Source organism: Mesocricetus auratus, unplaced genomic scaffold (assembly GCF_017639785.1).
Source record: "Mesocricetus auratus isolate SY011 unplaced genomic scaffold, BCM_Maur_2.0 Super-Scaffold_100003, whole genome shotgun sequence".
NCBI classification, from domain to species: Eukaryota; Metazoa; Chordata; class Mammalia; order Rodentia; family Cricetidae; genus Mesocricetus; species Mesocricetus auratus.
This window is the reverse complement of record NW_024429188.1, coordinates 42,883,128-42,890,363: the sequence shown is the minus strand read 5'-3', so window position 1 is coordinate 42,890,363 and position 7,236 is coordinate 42,883,128. Positions and strand designations below refer to the sequence as shown.

The window sequence follows — 7,236 nt, the reverse complement described above, 5'->3', positions numbered from 1 at the left end:
TGATGACTTGTCAAAAATAACATACATCAAGGCAGAGGCCGAACAAAGACTGGAAGACAGACCCATGAATTTTTAGTAGTGTGCATACATTGCTGCAGATGTCTTTTGAAGATGGTCTTTGCCCCTAAACTAAGATGTTTTCCCATGCAAGATAAGCCAGTAAGTCATTCCTATACAGAGCAGAAGCCTTTAGGCTTTTCTAAGCAAAAGTGGGTTGAAAAGACCGGTCTTGCCATTTAGGTGGCTGCCTGGTAAGTGAAAGTAGGTGTCTCCAGAGCAGAGGGAAAGTGTGGAATTTCTCTAGAGAAGCTTCCAAATTACATATCATGAAATGTTAGAGTCTGGAGATAGATGTTGGCAACCCTTTTCTACAGTTCTGTATTAAAAGTTCACTCAGTGTCACATTAGAATATTAAAGGCTCAGAAAATTCTGTTAAAAAGTTCCACATAAAAAATAATTCCAAAATTTATTTGCTCTCTGAGTCTATATTTTACCCTCCTTCTCCAGTCCTAAATCTTATTTCTCAGGGGAAAAAATCCATTTAGTTATTATTTGTATACACTATAGCATTAGAATATCCACAGTTTGGTTTTTTTTTTGTTTTCAAAAAACCCTGGTTAATATTTGACCCACATACCCAAAAGCAATGGACTAGTAGACCATCAGCTAATTGGTAAACATTTATTAAATAAATTATAATCTTGGACAATGGTAGGAAAGACAGCAACCAAGTAAATATAATATGCTCTAGGCTCTTACAATGTAATAGGGAATTCAAAAATATACCCTGGAAAAATTCATTGACCATTTAGGAGGATATATTGGGTGGTAGGAAATATAAGAGCACATCTCTGTACCTAATCAAGGAGTAAAGAAAAAGTATAGGTTGACTTTCAAAATTTCCCAGAGAGATTGAAACTTGCGGCAGGGATGGAGTGGGGGGTGGGGAAGTGGAGGAGGGGGGACAGAAAGTACATACATGGAAGAATTGGGTGTGTGAAGAGAAGCAGGAAGTGTGCTTTAAGAGGGAGAAAACCAAGGAGAAAAAGATAAAATGTAGGTAAGGTCAAGATGTGCTCCAAAGGCAAGAAAGTGGATTTATTTCTATGTCCTACTTTCTCATCCAAGTCATGATGCGTGTATGAAAATTCTGGTGCTCTATCTGCAAGAAGAGAAATGTGAAAGAAGATACTAATAGACATTAATAATAAGTCAAATTTCTCTTCCTTCCCAGTATCCCTTATGTATTTTCAATACCATTAGGCATTCCATGAAATTCTCACAAGGTATGTAGATATATCCCAGATTTGTAGGCCCCAGAGCCGCGTCTTTCTCATTCTGACATCCCCTGATAAAATGTTCCAGTTCCCTCAAAGCCATAGAGCAATGAGAGAGCTGGGTGTTTCATAAACTTTCGTATACAGCCAGCAGACTATTCATTCTGTCCTGGGCCTGGAGCTGATAGGCATGAGCCACACTTGGGGTATTTGACAAACTGACACTCTACCACACAGAGTGTCTAACTCAGCTTGTCAAATACACGGAGCGTGACACTGCAGAAGGCCAAATCAGGAGCTTCCACAGGGCAGCAAGCGCATCCTGGAAGACATGCACCTGGAAAGACAAGTAATGTGCTGATTAAGTTATACCCTGAGCCTCAGGTAAATGGCAAAGGCTGACATGACTGGCTGAAAGTCCAAAAGAGGGAAGTAAGCAAAATAGGCCTGAGGCTCCAAACCCAAACAGGAATCCTGAGTGTTTGCCTGGAGACTACGGTGGCCCAGCCACTGTTAACTGTTCAGTTGAAATGGGGCAGTTTGGCTGTCATCTTGCCTCCCTGATTTTAAAGGCCCCCGAGACAATATCCTTGTTCCTTTTCCCTGCTGGCTTCCTTTACACTGTGTTCTCATCATTCCAGTTATGTACCTAGACTCTGAGTCTCAAAAATGGGCTTGAATTCTAGCTCTGCCATTAACTAGCTAGATACCTTAGATAAATGATTTTATGTCCTGGACACCTAGTTTTCTACAGCCACAAGAGTGTGCTTGAAGTCATTGTGAGAATATGTAATAAAGCATATAAAGCCATTAATTTAGTATTTGCTATGTAACAAATGCTCAAAACTTGTTATAGCCTGTTATGATAGTACAAGCCTGAATAGTATCTTTCATAGACAGAGGTAGGAGAACTTCAGGTTCGAAGCCAACCTGAGCTATGTAATACGACCCTATATCAAACAAAAAGAAAAAACAAGGCCTAGGGATAAAACTCAGTGGCACAGCATTTTGTTCAGATGTACAAAACTCTGTATTTGATCCACTATATAGAAAGTGACTAAAATGTGTTTCAAAAAATAAAATAAATAAATGAAGTAAATACTAACATGAAAAAAAATTAATGACAATTTGTTTAACAGAACTGAAGCAGCAATTTCTTGGGATCTTAGCCAGCTTTCTCATAAATAATAAGGAATGAATACTACTAAAAATCCTTCATAAGTTTTACCCACACAAGATTATAAACGAGAAAATGAAGCTTGGGGAAAGACTTGCTATAGGTCATACGATAAACTGTTATAGTTTGGAGGTTGTATCGTACATCATCTCATGGTGTCCTCAGCTTTCCTCGCCATCACTTTTTCCTATATTTTTCTTCTATCCCCCTGCAAAAAGGGAAAAGAACAGCAACACAGAGCAAAACAGGCCAGTGGATTTTGCAGGGCAGCATTAAGCTCTTTGAAGTCACAGACACTGGGGCAGTCAGGAAGCTGCCAGAAGAGTCACACCTGGAACTACTTTGTAATTTTCTTTTGCATCACACAAATCCTGTTATTCAAAACTCCAGAATGCTGGTATTGAGTTCTGTCCTGCCCAGATCTAAATGTAGGCCTCAAAAAAGTAGATGGACTCTATTAAGCATTGGCACTAAAAGTGGCAAACATTCCAAGATTACTAGGAAAGGAAAACTACCCTATATGGTATCTCAATAAGAATTGAATTAGCTGAATTTAAGAGGTTAACACATCATTCCAACTTAATGACTTAAAAACTAAAGATCAAAATTGTCTTTTCTACCCCCTAACTTTTCTCCCCAACTTCCAATCCAGCCTACATCTCCCAGAAGCATGACTTTCAGGCAAAGCAGCTGTCATGGCTACAATGGTATGGTGGAAAGAATCAGACAAAATTAAATACTGATCCTAGCCAATTGCAGCTGGGATGAGTCTTTTGTAGGCTTCAATTATCTTCTCTAGAGATAGAGACAGAAGTGTTAAATGTCAAGGTGGTTGAAATTGTCTGATGAGATTTCTCTAACTTTTTCTAAAGGTGCTTAGAGTGACCTTGCTTCTGAAAATGGAGCTAGTGAAATCCATGGAAACTGATGAAGAGTTTCAGTTAACAGTGGCAAAGAAAAGAGCAATGGACTGTTGTTGTTTCCTGCCATCACCTCTACTGCCTATCACCTGCTGTAAGAAGAGTTGGACATTCCAGATGTATCCATAGCTTCCTGGATAACCTACCTGACCTCGTACATCCCAGGGATCCAGGAAAAGAGGTATGAGAGGGGTTAAAGAGCCAGTGCACTGAATAAAAAGATGATTAGAAATACTGTTCCCCGGCACTGGTGGAAGGAGTCAGTCATTAAGCTGAATCTAGGCCAGTGTCATTTTCACTCTTGACGTTTCAGTTCACACCTGTTCAAAGGAGTACATAGAAGAAAAGCAAGTTCAGCTGAAATAAGGTTAGTCAGACCCATAGAATGAAGAGATAGATGACTACATGGGGTGATAATTTAAGGATTCTTAAACTCTTCTATTTGTCATTATCTGATTTAAAATAGCATCATTTATCCCCATGAGAGCAAAAAGTCCTCCATTGAAAAGCTCCAGAAAGCTGCTCTCAATGAGACCAAGAAATGATCAGTCTTCATGAAGGAAATTGGAGGACAAAAGTTTAGTAAAAGAACTATGAGGTTTTACACAAAGATCTATAACTGTCCAGAATAAGTCATATATCAGGAAATAGATTAGTGAAAAAGAAATACTCAGGACCATGCCCGAATACCCAGATCTCTTCTAATATAAGGAGAGCCTCAGTTGCAGGGCACCTCTAACTTCTTGGTGTCTCAGTCCTCCTACAGCAGGGCAAAAGAGTACTGGCCTGTGATTAGACTGAGCTTTGTTGTAGGTTCTTTGTGTGGCCTTGGGCAGTTACCTTCCCTCTCTAGACCTCTGTTGCTCACTTGCATATTTGTTCTCTTTCTACTCCCAAACTTCCTTCTATGTGCCTTTTAAATTCTAAGATTAGAGTAGCGAAATACAAGAGTAGAAAAGAAACTTTCATGGCTCAGCCGTACCTTTCATATCAACACAGTTTTCCAGGGTATGTTCAGAACTGCCTAGAGGTAACCATTTGAGCATCAGTCTCATCCCCTTTCTCATAAGAAGAGATGTAGAGACTAAGTCATTAGACAGCACTCCATCGTTGTCTTCCTCTTCTCTGAAAAAGAGATTTCAACACTGATCACTAGAATGCAGAAACGACTCACTCAAAGCAACGTGATAGATAAAGAAGAGAATAAAAAATGCTACTCAGCACTCCTAACTCCTGGCTCTGAAGAACATTTGACTTCTACATGACTGATTATCTTCTAAACACCATCATTTGTTAAGAATTATCACATCCCTTTTCTCAGCGATCACAAGCTCCAGGATAGAAAGCCAATAGTAAATTTCACCTGTCTTTGACCTGCATCCCTACCTATGATATGTTAATCAGTTAGGCATATTCACATCACAATTAGTTGCTGTGGGCACTGTCTCAGCATGGAAATCTAAGAGAATAAATGAATACTATACCTGGCATTGAAGTGGTGCCTTTGTCTTCGATGGGATATAGGTGTTGAATCGAACTATAGAGATCAGGGAAGGCTGAGCTTTATGTTGTGAGCAGGAAGGTCACATGTTCGGAAGGACTCTCTGTGTCATGAAGAGGAAACAGAAATGAGGAAGATAAAGTTGAGGCTAACCAACGGAAATCTGGGTACAAAATGACAAAACAGAGCTATTGTGAAAGGAGTTGCTAATGCAGCAATAGCCCCTACTGCTCTATCTCCACCCATTCTCAACCAACCTGCAAAGACACTGGCTTCCCATGCTACAGAGTGGGAAAGCAGGAAGTCACAAGTTGCCTTTGGGCTCTGCTCATGAGGCAAGGAGGTTTCCCTAGAGCAATCTTCAAATATCAGAGCTATGATATTATCTAATGAAAATCTACTGCCCAAATTTAAAATTTGAGGCAAGTTTGTATCAATTCTAAAATATGACACCACCCCATTTCCATAGTAACTATGTTAATCTTAGTCTGCAAGAATGCCTTCCAACCCTGGGATAGCACTTTTACTTCTTTCCTAGCACACAGAACCAGCTACACAACTCCCAAGGACTAACTGAAAATAAATGTGACAGGTTCACCCCCTTCCCCTTTTAAATACAAGTTAGCTCTCTTTGGGGGGTATGACTTTCCTTCCCATAAGTCTACATCCCAAACTAGAGAAGAGTTTAAAAGCATAACAAATGGAGAATGTAGCAATTTTGGCATTTTTCCTCCAGAAATGGCAGCACCTACTTGCTCCATCTTCAGAGCATCACCTTTGTGGAAGTAGAGGTGGCTACTATACCAGGCCTCAGTTGCACAGGGCCTGAGGCCTCTGCAAATACAACACAAAGGGCAGTTCTCCTGAGAAGCCAGCACCCCCTGGGCCATCTTGCAGATCATGTAATTCAGTATTTCCCCACTGTGGAAGTAAGTGAGTACAAACACAGGCCTGAACCTCATCACCACCTGGAATGTCTTCCCAGGGTGCAGCTTGATCTGAACTTCAGTCATGCCTTGAGGTACTCAGGAGTGCTACTAGTGGATTATTCCCTCCCTGTGAGTATCAGAGAGTGGGTATTCTCACTAGAGATACAGCAAGTGAGACAAACCATGTTCTGACCAAGCAACGGCAGGGAATGAATACTCTGGTAACTCTCTGCCACATGCTGTAAATAAAAGAGCTTGTCTAAGCAAACAACACTAGGAAATAATGGGGAAGGCAGAATTTACATTCAGTTTTTGTTCCAGATGTTAGGATTTTTTAAAATGTGTTTTAGTAACTTCAAAGAAGAAAAAAGGTAGCTAAAATAAATAAAAGATAATGTTATATCTTTAGGTTCAATGTGACCTTCAGGATGAGAAAGAGAGCTAAAGAGTTTGGGAAGATGATGAGTTGTATGCTCAAACCTCATGTATGCAATCCCTGGGAAGTTTTAATTCACAACTAGAAAGGTGATGGATTCTCATGTAGGACCCTCCACCTTAAATTCTAATGACACAGAGGATGAAGAATGAGGACAAATCCTGTGATGTTTTCAAGATCTACTTAAAATAAGTTTCAATGGTTGCTTGGGTTATGCCTAAACTAGTTTAAATAAGGCCCTGGGCAATATTCAAGCTTTTGTAAATAATCTATTCACGACATAAAAAGTTTTTAAAGTTCAAACTAAAGCAAAAAGACCACATCCTGAGAGTTAACAGTGTGAGGATCTAGTCTGAACTCTGCTCCTTCTCTAAACAGCACAGTTGGGAGTCATTGTTGTTCTCAGCCTCTCTGATTCAAACTTTCCATAGTTCCTTTATTAATGACTTTATACTTAATCATTTTTATTTATTGTGAGTTTACCTGTGGTTACAGGGCCTAAGGCTCTGAGGATAGCCTAGAATAGGGATCCATTTACATTAGCACTGTTTTGCAAATAACTTCCTTCCACCAGAATAATTTCTTAGCTTAGGCCCTAAGAACAGTGTCTCCATATTTGGCTTCTGGAAAGATTTGACTCTTGTTTCTTTTGGGTTTCTGACTAAAGCTTGGAATAGAAGCAAGGCAGTAAGCCTTTTTCTAAGAAGGGACTCTGTTCTCTCAAGTAACTCTGAAAAATTTACATTAAGCAACTCATTCGTATTGTATGCCCTAAATTAAGATCTTCTAGTAGCTATTTTGTTTTCCTCTGTGTGTGTGTGTGTGTGTGTGTGTGTGTGTGTGTGTGTGTGTGTGTGTGTGTGTGATGTTGGTAATTAAGATCATGATTTCTCATGTGCTAGACAGGTGCTCAGAGTATCTGAGCTGCATTCCTAGCCATCACCACTGGGTTATTTTAAACAATATACATCTGGAGACAACGATTTCACTAAAGG

General features: G+C 39.8%; 1 long non-coding RNA gene across 1 annotated transcript; it reads right to left on the bottom strand.

Annotated features, from left to right (window-relative positions):
* Positions 1-668: 668 nt before the first annotated feature.
* On the bottom strand, positions 669-4,989 carry LOC110342945. The gene is made up of 4 exons (XR_002385130.2): positions 4,860-4,989; positions 4,358-4,500; positions 3,522-3,695; positions 669-1,615 (listed from the first exon to the last, which is right to left on the bottom strand). It is a non-coding gene; the product is annotated as an uncharacterized LOC110342945 (long non-coding RNA).
* Positions 4,990-7,236: the final 2,247 nt, after the last annotated feature.